This window comes from Papaver somniferum, chromosome 10 (assembly GCF_003573695.1).
Source record: "Papaver somniferum cultivar HN1 chromosome 10, ASM357369v1, whole genome shotgun sequence".
Lineage (NCBI taxonomy): Eukaryota > Viridiplantae > Streptophyta > Magnoliopsida > Ranunculales > Papaveraceae > Papaver > Papaver somniferum.
In genome coordinates, this window is record NC_039367.1 from 27,932,852 (window position 1) to 27,949,650 (window position 16,799).

A 16,799-nucleotide genomic window follows, 5' to 3' on the forward strand; every position below is an offset into this window, starting at 1 on the left:
GGAGCCATCATGCTTTTTGTTTGCTAGATTCTATAGGTTTGATTTGGTCGAGTCATCCTTGTTTGTGATTGTGTAGAATTCCCTTGCAATTAAGAATGTCGAACTGGTATGATAGAAGCCAATACAATGAATATCGACCTGAATTTGAATATGGACATCATCATTTTTATGGCCATGGTGGGAATAGTAGTTGGGAACGCCAACCTTTTCAAGGTTATGGTTCATACCATGGTGAGCCCAATTACTATCCACACACGAATTGGTCTTACGAGCAAGAAAATCAGGAACATTGTAGTACTAGTTACTCGTTTTTGGAAACTAGTCCTGATTATGATATTTCTGAACCTGTTCCATCTCTAGAAGAGACCCAACAGCGGATTGAAAGGACGTATAAACGTTTAGTTGCAATGAATAGTTCAAAAGAAGAGTGTACACGATATTCTGAGATTATAAACGAGAGTGGTGAACGTATACGTGTTATGCTCAGTAAAATTCAGGCACGTCTAGAGGCAGAAAATGAACAGTTGGCTAATGCTGCTCGAAATAATCTAAATTTCCAAAATAGTGTTTCTAATTCTACCCTTGATATCAATAGTGAATATTTGCCTAATTTAGAAGACGAGGTTAGAATAAAAGACACTACTTATTTAGATAAGGTTCAATCATCTTTGTACTATTATGATGATGAGGATAATAGTAACGAAGAATCTGAAATATGTAGGCATAGTGATCAGGAATCTATTATTCCAATTGAGCTTTATAATGATTATATTATTTCTAGTTCAAATCCAAATAATTTTAATGATTATTCACCTATTCAAAAGGACGAGGATTTGACTAGGAATACCACCGTTTTAGACGATGTAGTATTTCCTGTTGATTACGAAGTCGATAGTGGTTTAGAGGAACGGGTTTATTCCGAAAATGCTGTTTTAGAGTCTAGCGACTTAGAAACCATAGTCTTAGACGAAGAAGATAGACCCTTAGAGATGAGTAAAGATGCACTACCTGATAATAACTTAGAAGAATCAATTGACCATTTTCAAGAATCTAATGATCCAGAAATTAGGGAGATTGTGACTAGTCTAGCTATAGACACTGAAAACTCTAAGTTTGGGGGTGATTATCACCTTCCTAGTGCCTTACCTTTAACTCTCAGAAAGTCCCTTAACTTAGGACTTGATATATCTGCCTCGACCATTTTACAAGATTACCTTCATACTCATTTTCCCGAACCTAATGATGTCCAGGAAGAAGTTCAATCGTTAAAAACCCATCCTCTGGTTGATGTGGTTTGCCCAGGCTATGATCCCCAGATTGACTTTGTTTTCCCACCAAATAGTTTTCTTCCAACTGTGGGAACGTTTATATTTCAAATGTGTCAAATATTAAGTTGTGGGACTAAACCTAAATGCTTTAGGAAATTAGAATCGACACATTTGCTTAAGAATGACCACTACTCTCAATGTGGTCAATTTGTAAGTCAAATATTATTGACTTTGAGGATCCTCATTTATTTAGGTTATTATTGTGCGCTTCTAAGATCATATTTGAGTTTTTCCAGACTCTAGGACCTAATGATTCGGATCACACCTATGAAGAAACGCAGCCAATGAAAATTTTCTATTTAGACCCTTTCATAAAACCTGAACCTGAACCACAATTAGATATAAATTTCTTAATCAGGAAACTAGGTAAGGGCTTTCTAGTCTTGTTCATTTTCTTGGTTCATTGCAGTTTCCTTTGGTCAGCTCTATTTAGTTTTGAAGACCCGCAGTTATTTCGACTGTTACTATATGATTCGAGGTGACTAATCCTTTTTTTAGTTTGGCTGAAGACTTTAAACTTAGCACTTCTTGGGAGGTAACCCATTCCCATGCAACACGGTAATATCTTTCCTTAACTCTTTTTCTTCGAATGATAACAGTTTCTCCTTGTTCATGCTTTTAATTTGATCTTTAGAACATTGAGGACAATGTTAGATTTAAGTTTGGGGGTATGGGAGAAACTTTTTAGTTACAATAAATAAACTCCAGAGCCTAGAAATTTATGCGTATTTCGGATGGCACTAACCAATCTAAGTGGATGGAAGCATTTTGGTTGTAGGAGTTGAGGAACCAATCTGATTAGATGGAAACATCTAAAGAGTCTATTCATAAAAGCACAGAGCTCAGGTGTTAGAAATAACATGATAGTTTCACCATATCTCATTGAGTCCTTTTCACTTCTATTTTTATTTTTTTCATTTTAAACTATGTTTCTCTAAGTGATTAGGTGGGGCACACGATTCAAGTTGTTACCACTGCTAGGGTGAAATAGAGTGATTGAGTTACTATTTAACAAAAAAAAAAAATTAAGACCGGACCAATTAGACCAATCTGAATAAATATTAATACTTGGATAGCAATATGTGTGTGTTCTCCCTGTCTCCGTTGCCTAAACAAGCGTGGAATGCAGGACCAGTGAGAACTATCATGTAATCTGCTGACAAGAAGCATGCGCTTGGATCCAAAAGATCTATTCATGCCGTTAAAAAAAAATAAAAAATTCGAGAAAAAAAAATATATTGTTCTATGTAGTCAACCATTGGTTCCCTTGTATATGCCAGTTTGTTGATCTAGACTTAGGTTATCAGCCGCTGGTTCCCTTGTATATGCCAGCAGTGTTGATATTAGTCAGACCGGTATCTCAGTCAATTAGGATAGGTTCATTTTGGCAGTGGACTTCAGACAGATATGTGAAACATCGATCATTTGGTCAACATAAAACCATCTATATTTTTCTATTTCCATCTTCTTAATCTATCCATATGATTAGTTTGACTTCGAATATGATGCCCATAGTGCAACTATTTGTGTAGAGATCTGTCACTTATATATGAATTTTAGAATGCTTGAGTACAAACTCGTGTACATCAATTGGAATTTTGCATCAGGGTACTTCCTCTTGTAGTCAATAAGTATGTCAACCAAGGAGATTCTTTAGTGCTTTCCAAGGTTCGTTGTAGATAGCTAGGGTCTGGAGTATAAGGGTTTTGTGGGTATATCTCTAGTAATCCCTCCCAAGACTATAACTCGGACACAAGAGCCACCTAGGGGTTTAAAGGCTTATTGCATACGCTAAATGCAATCGACGATGCCTGCATTAATGAGTTAGGATTTTATTTTTGCTCGAAGACTAGCAAATAATAAGTTTGGGGGTATTTGATAGACACATTTTTGTGTCTGATATAATCTCAATTGTATATATTGTTAGTGCTCGATTTTGTATTTATTATGGCTTTTTGTGTCTTTGTAGGTATTTTTGGGAAAATAAGCTTTTGCGGCGAAATTGGCTCGAAAAGTGGTTTTTGCGCTCGCGGGAGAAAATTACTATACAGACCCTAAGTTTGGATAAGGGGTAACCTAATTACTAAGGGGCACCTTCAGGACACCCCCAAGACCACCTGCTATTCGCACCCCCACTCTGGATAAGGGGAGGTCATCTTCATCTTTTGAAAAATGAAAATTGGCGGGAAAATTTTGCAGCAACTGGCGTAGTTTTGATTTGGGTTTTGGACGTATTTGGATGAGATTCAATAAAGGGTTTTGTTTGGGTTGGTACTTTTAAGTTCAAACAGAGTTATCATGGGTATTTTATTCGATTAAACAGGGCCCAATTATTGGATTGAAGCGAAACAAAGAGATATTCTCACGGGTACTTCAGGGAAGGATTCGAGAGAGATTTAGCCGGAGTTTTTCATGGGATTGTATTACGATAACCCTGTTTGGACATAACAGGGTTGGTAAAGAAGCTGGTTGCGGGTAAAAGGGAGTTTCCATATTTATCTGGATAAAACAGAGAAACAAATTATTTTCGGTTTATCTTTGGGAGTTTCACGAGCTGGAAAAGATATATTCTGTTAGTGTTTGATTCTATCATGTTTGGAAAGAATTTTACCGACTCTTGGACGCGTAAAGAAGCTGGCAGAGAGACATTGTCGGGACTTGAAGTGAAAGAAAAGAAAAGAATAAACAAGAGATTTTCTCGGAGATTTGAGGAGCGGTTGTGTATAAATACATTGGGTCGAGTCCAAGAGGGGATTATCAAGTGTTTAGGGGTCAAGCAGAGACCATAGGGAGGTTGCATAGGCGAAGAACAGGAGTTGCAGGAAAGCTTCCTGTTGCTGCTGTAGAAGAAGAAGAAGACGAAGAACGGACCTCCCACGACCGTCATTCTTAAACAGCGTCAACAGCAGTTTCTTTTTGTCGTTGTTAAACAGCAGTAAGCTTTTATCGTTTATTTATGGACGCCTCTTGTGGGTCTTAGATTCACTATTGTATATTTTTTTCACTCTTTTAATCATATTTTGAGCATCAATTATGTATTTTGAGAACATGATTAATATGAGTAGCTAAACCCCAATACTGGGATGACGGAGGAAGCCATTCTTTACGCACGGGTAATTCTATTTAATTCTTTTATGACTATTTGCACTATTCTAAATTGATTTATGATTTTTCTTGATTATTTGTGATTTTGTCTGATGGTGTATGCTTAGTCCTAGAGATTTTTGATGCATCATGCTTATGATTTACAACTAAAACTTTATAAAATCTAATTTTGGCAAATAAAGGGTCAATATTTGTTATCATTATAAGCTATAATTGTCTAGAATTAATAGTTGAATCGCGTGAGTATAAGAATTGCTGGAATCCTGAGTCTCAGTCTCTTGATCTTGTGATATATTTCGTGTATATATTTTTTATTATCGAGTCTGAAATCGAGTCTAAACGAGTCCGAGTGAACGACACTTTACTACCACTTCTACAATACACCAACAAGTCCTTAAGAAACTTGGCATAAGCGGGAATTTGCTTAATCGCATCCAACAATGGTAGGTTTATAGTAAACTGCTTAAAAACCTCCAGTACATCATTAAAGTTGGAGTCCCTCTTAGTCGGAACTAGCAGCTGGGGGAACGGGGCTCTGGGAACAAAGTCGGGCTCATCAAGACCCTCATTGGTCTCTTTGGAGTCTCTATCAGTCTCCTCATTTTCTTGTTCAGAAGGGTGAACTACAACATGTTCACTATCAGGCATGGAAACCTTGTTGTCTATCACTCTACCACTCCTAAGGGTTTTAATAGCATTCACATGATCAGATGGTCTTTCACCTATTTCATTAATTCCTCTAGGGTTGGGTTGAGTCTGACTAGGAAACTTACCTCTTTCTCATAAAGACTCATTTATCTGACTAATATGGGTTTTCAACTCGGAAATAGCCTAAGAGTTAGCCTGACCTATTCTCTTATTCTCTTCTAAACCTTAAGCAACAGATTGCTGAAACTGCACAGTGTTACGAGTTAAAAAAGAAAGAGACTATTCTAAACTCATAATCTTCTTATCTGAAGGGTTCTGAAACTGTGCCGGAGCTGAAGGTTTCTTAGTATAGCCAAAACCTGGGGGAACCTGAACATTACTAGACTGACCTTGATTCTGGCCCTTAGACCAAGAAAGGTTTGGATGGTTTCTCCAGCCAGGGTTATAGGTTCTGAATATGGGTCAAACTTATGTCGGTTATCAAACCTAGTGTTGTTATAAAGAGCATTGGCTTGCTCTTCAACAGTATGGCCTTCCCAAAAAGGCTCAATTCTTCCACTACTACCACTAGAATGACCTAATTCTAAGACTTCTAACCTTTTGGCTATGGCAGCTATTTTAGCATCTGACTCATAAGATGCTCCTACCATGTTGACATTTCCTCTACTTAGAAGAATTATTTTCTGGGGTTCCCTACTATGTTCCCATTGTTGGGTCTTATCGGCGATTTCATTCAAAAATGTCATCGCTTCATAAACTGTTTTATTCTCAAACCCACCTGTGCATAAGGACTCAACCATGGTTGTTGTTGAATAATCTAAACCCTCGTAGAGGATCTGAACTAACCTAACCTTCTCTAAACCATGATGAGGACATTGAGATATTAAGTTACTGAACCTTTCTAAATACCTATATAAAGATTCTCCCTCTTGTTGAGCAAAAGTACAGATTTGTGTCCTAATAGACGATGTTTTATGCCTTGGGAAAAACTTATGTATAATTCAATTGACTCAGGGGCCAAACTATACATCCAAGATTTGGCTTTATCTTTTAGGGAGAAGGGGAATAACCTAAGTTTCAACGCATCATCACTTAGGTTTTTAATTTTCATAGTACTACAGACTTCCTCAAATTCCCTAACATGAAAATAGGGATTCTCATTCTCTTTCCCTAAAAACATTGGGAGCATCTGTAAAGTCCCAGGTTTCAGTTCATAATTTTCCTCGGTTTCATCTAACTTGATACAAGACGGACGAGAGAACCTAGTTGGGTTTAACAAATCTTTCAAAGTTGTCATTTCTGGCACTATCAAAGGACTAGGAGTACTAGGGGTACTTTCCTCACAAAGAGACAGATTCTTAAAACTGAAGTTTCCAAATACGGGGCTCTCAAAAGAAGATTCTTCGAGCTCCCCGCTTCCACAAGAAGATCTTTTGGGATCGTCACTAATCAAACGGCCAAAATTATCTCTTTTCCAAGCACGCTCTGTAAAGGACTCGAGCGCTTTTGGCATACACAAACAAAAGTCCTAAGGAAGGTAGGTTATAAGCAAACACACAGCAGGCTGACTCCACCAAATCAAACCTAAAACTTTCTAGCAAACAAAAAGCATGATGGCTCCACTCAGATTTTTTTCTAGACCAGCTTCTAATCCTTCGAAAGGGAATTCGTTATAATTTAAGCAAACCCCTCTGGAATCAATCCGAGTTAAAGTAAGTTGAATCGAGACGAGGGAAGCTCAATGGAGCTTTGATACCCAAAGCCTCACCGGTTCAAGGCGGCGCAGTCACGCATTCAACTTACAGAAACCATCAAGAACTTTGAAGTATGCTTAAAAGAGTAACCAATATTTTTCGAATGACTTTCCTGTTAAGCTCGTTACCCTATAGGTCTCTTTCTAGTCAAAATTTTAGGCTTAGGTTCGCGTTTGTTTTCGTTTTCCTAAGGCGGGCAAGAAGGGAATGGTGATGAAATCCGAACCCTTATCTTATATGGCAAGTTCTTGCCCTTTACTAGGAATTTAAAGCAGCACGTTCAGTCCTCAACATATAATCACCTTAAGGCATACACTAAACCCGCTTGCAGGAGATTCGCGGGTGTTTCGAAAGACTTACCTCCCGTACCAGACGGGCGATGAACCGCTGTAGTCGACTCGGGACACTGACTCTGATGTCAGTGTGCGAATCCGAGGGGCCGAGACGATTTCGTAATCGTCGTCCTTCCCTGCACACAATTTGTATTTAAGGGTACCCTTCCGTAGGGTAAAAATAAAAATAAAATGTCCAAAGTTCACAGTCCCAAGTCCAAAGTAAAGTGCAAAAATAAAATTAAAAATATTCCTAATACAATTCTAAAAAAAAATATCTAAAAAAAATTAAAAATTAAAAAACTAATAAAACTAAATCCTAAAAAAAAAAATTATTTGTCTTCTTTTTTCTTTTCTTTTAGCTTTAAGCTTTGTTCCAAGTCCTTAGTATCCAACTTCAAACCTGCAATCAAAGACACGACCAAAGAAACGTAAAGAGGAACAAATGAAAATAATAATAATAAAAAAAATCTAAAAATGCTACCTAAACACAAATCCGCGTCGGCGGCGCCAAAATTTGATGTATTTCAAAAGTGTTGTAGTGATAGTGGTAAAAAGATTCGTTTCAGATTTTTGAAGGAAATAATTTTTATATTTAATAAAAATACAGCAAATTAATTTTCAAAGAGTGATGTCAAGATTTAAAATGGACTAAGGCTCCGGATTCACTATTACTTCAAGTTGATTGGTTACAAAAATATTTCATAATTATTATCTAGCTCTTTTTACATTAAATCACTTAATAACCTATAAGGTGTCCAAATATTAAATTGTAATCCTTAAGCATAATTTACCAAAGAATTAATTATAAGCGTAAAACATCAAACTGATTCACAACTAATTAAGAAAACCATTTTTATCTCTTGTTTTTGTTTTGATCCAAGTGAATTAAATAAAATAAATAATTAAGAAATTGTAAAAAGAATTTACCAATCAAACATGAGTGAATAGCTCCTCCGTCGCCTCAGTCACCAGGTATTTTAGCCGCTCATCATGTTGGAAAACCTCTCAAAATATTTCATTGATGCTCACAAGTGTTTTACAAATGGAGAGGAAAAAAAAATGGTGTAAAACAGCTAATTGCGACCCACATAAAGCGTCACAAAACAACGATAGAACTAAAGTGTTGTCGTCGCTGTTCCGCTGTCGCTGAAGAACTGCCGCAAATGAAAGCGAACTACGACAGTTGATAAACGACTGTCTCTGCTGGTCTGTTCTTCGTGTTCTTCAGCTGTGCAGCAGCAGAAGTGTTGTGTCTGCAACTCGTGATTTCTTCATTCTCTTCTCTCTGCTAACTCCCCAAACTCTCGAAAAACTTCTTAGCAACCATATAAACCTATTTATATCCCAAAGACCCATCGAATCTCGCTCATTCACTCCATATAATCCTCTTAAACTCGGCAGTAAAGAAAAAAATATTCTCGGATATATTTTTTCCAAATTTATCTCTTCACGCGTGTATTTCCTTCCTGGACACTCTAGACATGTTTAAATACACTCCACAATGTTGCTTGAGCCCTCAGACATGAGCAGAACACGTTCAAAACTTCTCCAATCCCGTGAATATCCCAACTGCACACATACTCCCATGTTTTCAACCCGTGAATTATCCAGCCAATTCTGTGCTAAACGAACATCCTTACCAACTCTGTTAGGCCCTAAGGAAGATACCCGAACAATTTCAGCCATTTAATCTCCCTAAAACACGTTCAACAATTCGATCAAAAATCTGCAGAAGTGTTTTTCAATTTTCCCGCCAAAACCAAAAATTCAAATGGAGAAGATGACCTCCCCCTAATCCTGTATGGGTGTGCGAATAGCAGATGCCTTGGGGGTGACCTTGGGGTGCCCCTTAGTAATTATGTTACCCCATATCCAAACTGAGGGTCCGTATAGTAATTTTCTCCCACGAGCACAAAAACCACTATTCGCGCCAATTTCTCCGCAAAAGCTTATTTTCCCAAAAATACCTACAAAGACACAAAAACCATAATAAATACAAAATCAAGCACTAACAATATATACAATTGAGATTATATCAGACACAAAAATGTGTCTATCAGTCTCCCACTGATCCAAGGTACAGTTGTACTCCCTACGCCTCTGATCCTAGCAGGATACATCGCACTTGATTCCCTTAGCTGATCTTACCCCACAACTAAGAGTTGCTACGACCCAAAGTCGAAGAATTGATGATAAACAAATCTGTCTCACACAGACAATTCTATCGAAGGATAAATCTTTCCCCCACAGATAAAATCTAAAAGGTTTTGTTCCATCTTTTGATAATAATCAAGGTGAACAGGAACGAATTGATAATCCGGTCTTATATTCCCGAAGAACATCCTAGAGTTATCAATCACCTCACAAAAATATTAATCGTATGGTAGCGAAACAATATATTGCGGAATGACAAACAATGAGACGAATATATTTGTGATTACTTTTTATATCTTACCTATCGAAGATATCAATATCAAGTCAATCAATATGATTGTACTCGGACGATAAAAGATGCAAGATCTGATCACAAAACTACGATAAAGTAGTATCGGTCTGTATTTACAATCCCAGTGAAGTCTTTATGTCGTTTAACCTTCTTTTAGAAGAAGAAAACCAAAGGTTAAAGGAGAACCGACTCTAGCACGCAAACTAGTATCACACGTAAGGTATGGGGACTAGTTTTGCATAGTTGCTAGATGTCCCCTTATATAGTATTTCAAATCAGGGTTTTCCTTGGTAATAAAGAAATCAATATCCAACGTTAGATGAAAACCTGATTTAGATTCAAGCTAATATTTCTCAACCGCTAGATCAAAAACTTAGCTTGTTATACACAAATGAAATGCAAGCTTCTAGGTTTGTTAACCTTACCCAAACGTGTACATTGTTGGTTCAACAATGGTTTTCCAAAAGGTTAGCCAAATGAGCATTTCATATCAACCATGTTCTTCTTCACCATAACTAGTTCAAATGACTCAAATGAACTAGTTAGAGAGTTTTTCAATTGCAAGGAAATCTCATGTAAGTACAAAAGACACAATTGAAGCAAAGATGATTTGATTATCACATTCAGATTTCGAAGAAGATTATCACATTTAGATCTTTTTGTGCGTAAATCTTCATCACGATCTTTAACTATAGATTTTAAGAGTTTATACCCACCATCATATCCTTTAAAGATTTTTTTCAACTTTCTGTTTTCTTGACAAATAGGAGCCATGTATTTACTAAAGCAAGTTGTTGACTTCTTTTCTTTCAAAGTACGATCAAACAGCTTGATATATTGATCAACTTCCTCATAAACACTCTGCCCTTCTTCTGAATCACTATCATATGAAAGGTCATCCAATTGTTCATCAAGAGATTTTTCCAAATTGAATACAGATACATACAAGAGACAAGAGACAGAGGTTTTCTTAGAGGTTTCAGGACTTTGAAACTCACCAGAGCGATTTTGAACTGATGTTGCGTCATTAGAGATAATATCTTCCATCCTCAGATCGCCACAAGCACAGACTTTTGAGGTCTTAAATGGGTTTGCCTGCTTTGATACCAGTTAAAAAAGATGGGGTCTAACAAACAACACCCAATATTTCGCTTAGAAATCTCTATGGACTAACTCGAATATACTTTTAAGAGAATCAACAAGACTCAATCAATTAAAAGTATATCAACGAGTTTATATCTCGCTCTTGATTTGATTTAATCAAACAGAAACTACGAGTTCTAATCAAATATAAGGAATAATTTGGATGGTACCAAAGACCAATATCCAAGGATCAATCAATATCAATCAACAACCAAAGATCGTATTTCCAATTGATGATTCAAACGCATAACCTATATTATTTCAATTACATAAAAAAATATAATACGGAAATAGAAATAACACAGACACCAGAAATTTTGTTAACGAGGAAACCGCAAATGCAAAAAAAAACCGGGACCTAGGGAAGATTGAATACGCACTGTATAAAGCCTCTACTGACACTAGCCTACTCCAAGCTAACTTAGGACTAGACTATAGTTAAACCCAAATCAGTCTCCCACTGATCCAAGGTACAGTTGTACTCCCTACGCCTCTGATCCCAGCAGGATACAGCGCACTTGATTCCCTTAGCTGATCTCACCCCACAACTAAGAGTTGCTACGACCCAAAGTCGAAGACTTGATGATTAACAAATCTGTCTCACACAGACAATTCTATCGAAGGATAAATCTTTCCCCCACAGATAAAATCTAAAAGGTTTTGTTCCATCTTTTCATAATAATCAAGGTGAACAGGAACCAATTGATAATCCGGTCTTATATTCTCGAAGAACAGCCTAGAGTTATCAACCACCTCACAAAAATCTTAATTGTATGGTAGCGAAACAAGATGTTGCGGAATAACAAACAATATTACGAAAATATTTGTGATTACTTTTTGTATCTTACCTATAGAAGATATCAATATCAAGCCAATCAATATGATCTCGGACGATAGAAGATGCAAGATCAGATCACAAAACTATGATAAAGTAGTATCTGTCTGTATTCACAATCCCAATGAAGTCTTTATGTCGTTTAACCTGCTTTTAGAAGAAGAAAACCAAAGGTTAAAGGAGAACCAACTCTACCACGCAAACTAGTATCACACGTAAGGTTTGGGGACTAGTTTTGCATAGTTGCTAGATGTCCCCTTATATAGTCTTTCAAATCATGGTTTTTCCTTGGTAATAAAGAAATCAATATCCATCGTTAGATGAAAACCTGATTTAGATTCAAGCTAATATTTCTCAAACGTTAGATCAAAAACTTAGCTTGTTATACACAAATGAAATGCAAGATTCTAGGTTTGTTAACCTTACCCAAACGTGTACATTGTTGGTTCAACAATGGTTTTCCAAAAGGTTAGCCAAATTAGCATTTCATATCAACCATGTTCTTCTTCACCATAACTAGTTTAAATGAACTAGTTAGAGAGTTGTTCAATTGCAAGGAAATATCATGTAACTACAAAAGACACAATTGAAGCAAAGATGATTTGATTCACATGAATCGGTTCATGAACTTTTATAGCCACGGTTTGCAAGTTCCATTCCTTAGTCTTTATAAGTTTAAGTTCAGAAATCATCTTTAAATATATATAACCTTTTCAAGTAGAATAGGTTCACGGACTTAATATACCGGGTAGAGTTTACAAACTCCAGCAGTAATTCTCGGGAAAGAGAACTTCGATTGTACGCGGACTGGGTTCGCGGACTTAACTTCACGCAAATAGTTTGTCAAGTCCAGCAAAAATTCTCATGTTTGAGAACCTCGGCAGTTCGCGGACTTGGCGCTTGCCATTCTTCCGGTTCTCTTGATCAACAAAGTTCAAAAAATTTGGTTCAAGGAATAGGACTTATACATAAATGTGTTTCCACAACAATGTTTATGTCACCATTGGTTATGTAATCTAAACTCTCATTCTCATGAATTTCTTCACCAAGTAAAGATAAACTTGGTCGAAGAGAAAAGCTTACGAACACATATTTCGAGATATAGATAGGCGAGGTATACTCGGCTCGAAATACCAAATTTGTATAATCAAAGTTTATATATATAGGATACGACTTTTTTCTCAAAGAGTAGGAGATAGAACAGATAGAATTTTGAGTGATAGATAAGTTCAAGTCTCCACCTACCTTTTTATCGAGTAGTTCCACCGGTTCCTTGAGTAGTTCGTCGTCTTGTATGATGAATCGTCATGGAGTCCTTGAGATCAACTATAGTTATTTTCCTAGTATAAGACTTAATTATAATAGAGTAGAAATCAAGACTTATAGATTTGATCACGAACATTGACAAACAAGCTAAAGATAGCAACGCATGCGAGTTTGAACGAGCAGTGCTCTTACAAAAACTATACAAAGTGGTAAGGGATTTGGAAAAATACCATTTCACAAAAGTTTTTCTCCTATGTCTTTTATACAAAGTTTCAACATGGCATAGTGTTTCAAAAAACGGTCTGACAGTTATGGTCTCTGGACTGAACTACGTGCAGTCTGAATTTTTCTGGAGTCTACGAAACGAGATTCGTCAAAATTTACTTCAAAATAGATTCCGGACTCTACGGAATTAAACATGGGGATGCAAATATGATATGAAAATAATAAAAACTGAAAATAAAAGGGATTAAGATACAAAACATTTGGGTTGCCTCCCATTTAGCGCTTGGTTTAACGTTTTTTTCCCGACTTGGCATTCTCCTTACTACTCCTCCAGAGAGAGTGCATCAACAAGTTGGATCTCTTCTGTTTCAGTATCAAACAGTTCATGATAGGGCTTTAAATGATGCCCATTAACTTTAAGCTCCTTTCCTGTTAACAAGCTACGAATCTCAACTGCACCATCAGAAAAAATATTAAGCACAACAAAAGATCTTATCCAACGAGTATTAAATTAACCAGGAAATAAATGAAGGCGAGAACTAAACAAAAGAACTTTCTGTCCAACAGTAAACTTTTTTCTAGAAATCCTACTATCATGAAAAGCCTTTGTTTCCTCCTTGTAAATTCGTGAACTTTCATATGCATTGTTAAGAATTTCGTCTAGTTCACTTAATTAAAGTTTTCGTTGATTACCAGCCCCGTCCATATCCATGTTGCATTGTTGAATAACCCAAAAATCCTTATGCTCTATCTCAACAGGAAGGTGACAAGGTTTACCGTACAAAAGCCTGTACGGAGACATCCCAATAGGTGTCTTGTATGCGGTTTGGTATGCCCATAATGCATCGTTGAGACGTAAACTCCAATCCTTACTTGAGGGATTCACTATTTTCTCCAGAATGGACTTTACTTCTCGATTAGAAACTTCTGCTTTACCATCTGTTTGTGGATGATACGATGTATCAATCTTGTAAGATATGTAATACTTTTGAAAGAACTTATTTCGAAAGTGTGATCCTCCATCAATGGGGTTCCAAACCTTGCAAAAATATGATCCTTAACAAAACCTGTAACCGCTTTAGAATCATTAGTAGGGTGGCTTTCGCTTCCACCCATTTCGACACATAATCAAAAAAAAGTAAAATATAAGATTTTCCAAAAGAATTAACAAAAGGTCTCATAAAATTTATACCCCATACGTCAAAAAGTTCCACAAAAAGAATAAACTTCTGTGGTATTTGATTTCGGGCACCTAGATTGCATGTTCTTGTTAAGTGAATATTTTGCATATATTTAGCGTCGAATCCATGCTAGTTATTGCTATATATTCTTGCAAAGTATTCTATATTATGTTTTTTTTTCCCTTATTTGTGTTTTGTTAGGTGAATCATCCAAAAGAAATGAATATGCACTTGATTTTGCAAAGAAAAAAGTTAGCCGCAAGCGAAGAAGGACCAAAGACCAAGTGGAATTCTTTCAAATCTAGGAGTCCTTGATATCATCTCGAATACGTCGTATAGATAAAGCTAATACCGAAAGAATGGTGTCAATATGACATCATATGAAGAATCTACAGGCGATTGAAGCGAGTCAAAGTGGCATGAATTGTGAATACACAGAACTATTAAAATCACCTGTTAGAGCTTTTCTCGGTCGAACTCGCATGCATTGCTATCTCAAGTATGTTTGTCAATGTTAGTGTCAAAACTATAAGTCTTGATTTCTAGTCTACTATGCTAAGGTCTCGGACTAGGATAGAAATTGTAGTTGAGCTCAAGAACTCCATGGCAATCATCATACAAGACGAAGGAATACTCAAGGAACTGGTGGATCTTCATCGACTAAAGGGTATGTGGAGACTTGAACTTATCTATCACTCAAAAGTCTATTTATCTCCTATCTTGAGACAAAATTCGTTTTGCTATATAGACTTAGATTATACACATTTGGTATTTCTAGCCGAGTTTACCTCGCATATCTATTTATCGAAATATGTGTTGGTAAAGATTTCTCTTTAGCCAAGTTCATCTTTACCTAGTGAAGAAAGTCATGTTAAGTTTCAATCACTTCGAAAATTTCTCTGAAGAAAAATGGTTTGTGAATAACAACTATATAACGTCCTCTAAGAATGTTTCAATGATTGAAATGAGAGTTTAGACTATATAACCATTTGGAGGATATAAGCATTGTTTTGGAAACACATATATGTATAAGTCCTTGTTGCTTGAACCAAAGTTTGCGGACTTTGTTGATCAAGTGAAACCGGAGAACTGCGTGAGCTAAGTCCGCGAACTCAGTCTGCAAACCCAGTCTGTGAACTGGCGAAGTTCTCAAACCCGAGAAATATCTGATGGAGTTTGTAAACTCCATCCGGGAACTTAAGTCCGCGACCTTGAGTAGGTTATGTCTAAAAACGATATTAGTGAACTTATCTTTATAAACTAAGGAATTCTATTGTAAAACGTGGCTTTGTAGTTCATGAACCTGTTCGAGTGAATCAAATCGTTTTTACTTCAATTGTGTCTTGTGTAGTTTCATAAATATAAGCAATTGAAAAACTCTCTAACTAGTTCATTTGAATCATTTTGACTAGTTATGGTGAAGAAGAATATGGTTGATATGAAAGTTATCATATGGCTAACCATTTGGTTAACTATTGTTGAACCAACTAATGTACAAGTTTGGGTACGTTACACAATCCTACAAACGTGCATTTCATTTGTGTATAACAAGCTATGTTTTCAATCTAACGGTTGATAAATATTATCTTGAATCTAATTCAGGTTTTCATCTAATGGTGAATATTGAATGCTTTGTTACCAAGCGAACATTGATTGCAAACCCTGATTTGAAAGACTATATAAGGGAGAACTCTAGGAACTGGGAAACCTAATCCCCACACCTTATGTGTGATACTTGTTTGCTAAGTTAGAGTCGATTCTCCTTTAACCTTTGGTTTTCTTCTCTAAAACCAGGTTAACGACTTAAATACTTCATTGGGATTGTGAAGCCAAACCGATACTACTTTTCTTGTAGTTGTGTGATATGATCTTGTTGTTTCTATACGAGTTCAATAGAAATAATTGGATTGAGATTTCTATCTCCGATAGGCAAGATAAAAAGAAATCACAAACACTTCGTCTCATCGTTTGTGATTCCACAATATATTTTTTCGCTGCGTCGATTAAGACTATTGTGAGGTGATTGATAATACTAGGATGTTCTTCGGGAATATATGTCTAGTTTATAAATTGGTTCATGTTCACCTTGATTTATCAAAAGACGGAAGAAAACTCGTAGGTATATTCGTGGGAGACGGATTTATCTATTACCTAGACTTTTCTGTGTGATACATATTTGTTTATTAAAGTCTTCGACTTTGGGTCGTAGCAACTCTTAGTTGTGGGTGAGATCATCTAAGGGAATCAAGTACATAGTATCTTGCTGGGATCATAGGTGATTGAGCATAATTGTACCTTGGATCAGTGTGAGATTGATTGGGGTTCAACTGCATTCCATACCGAAGTTAGTTTGGAGTAGGCTAGTGTCTGTAACGGCTTAATACAGTGTGTTTTCAATCTAGACTAGGTCCTGGGGTTTTCCTGCATTTGCGGTTTCCTCGTTAACAAAATTCTGGTGTCTGTGTTATTTCTTTTCCGCATTATATTTGCTTATATAATTGAAATAATATAGATTGTGCGTTTTTCAATCAAT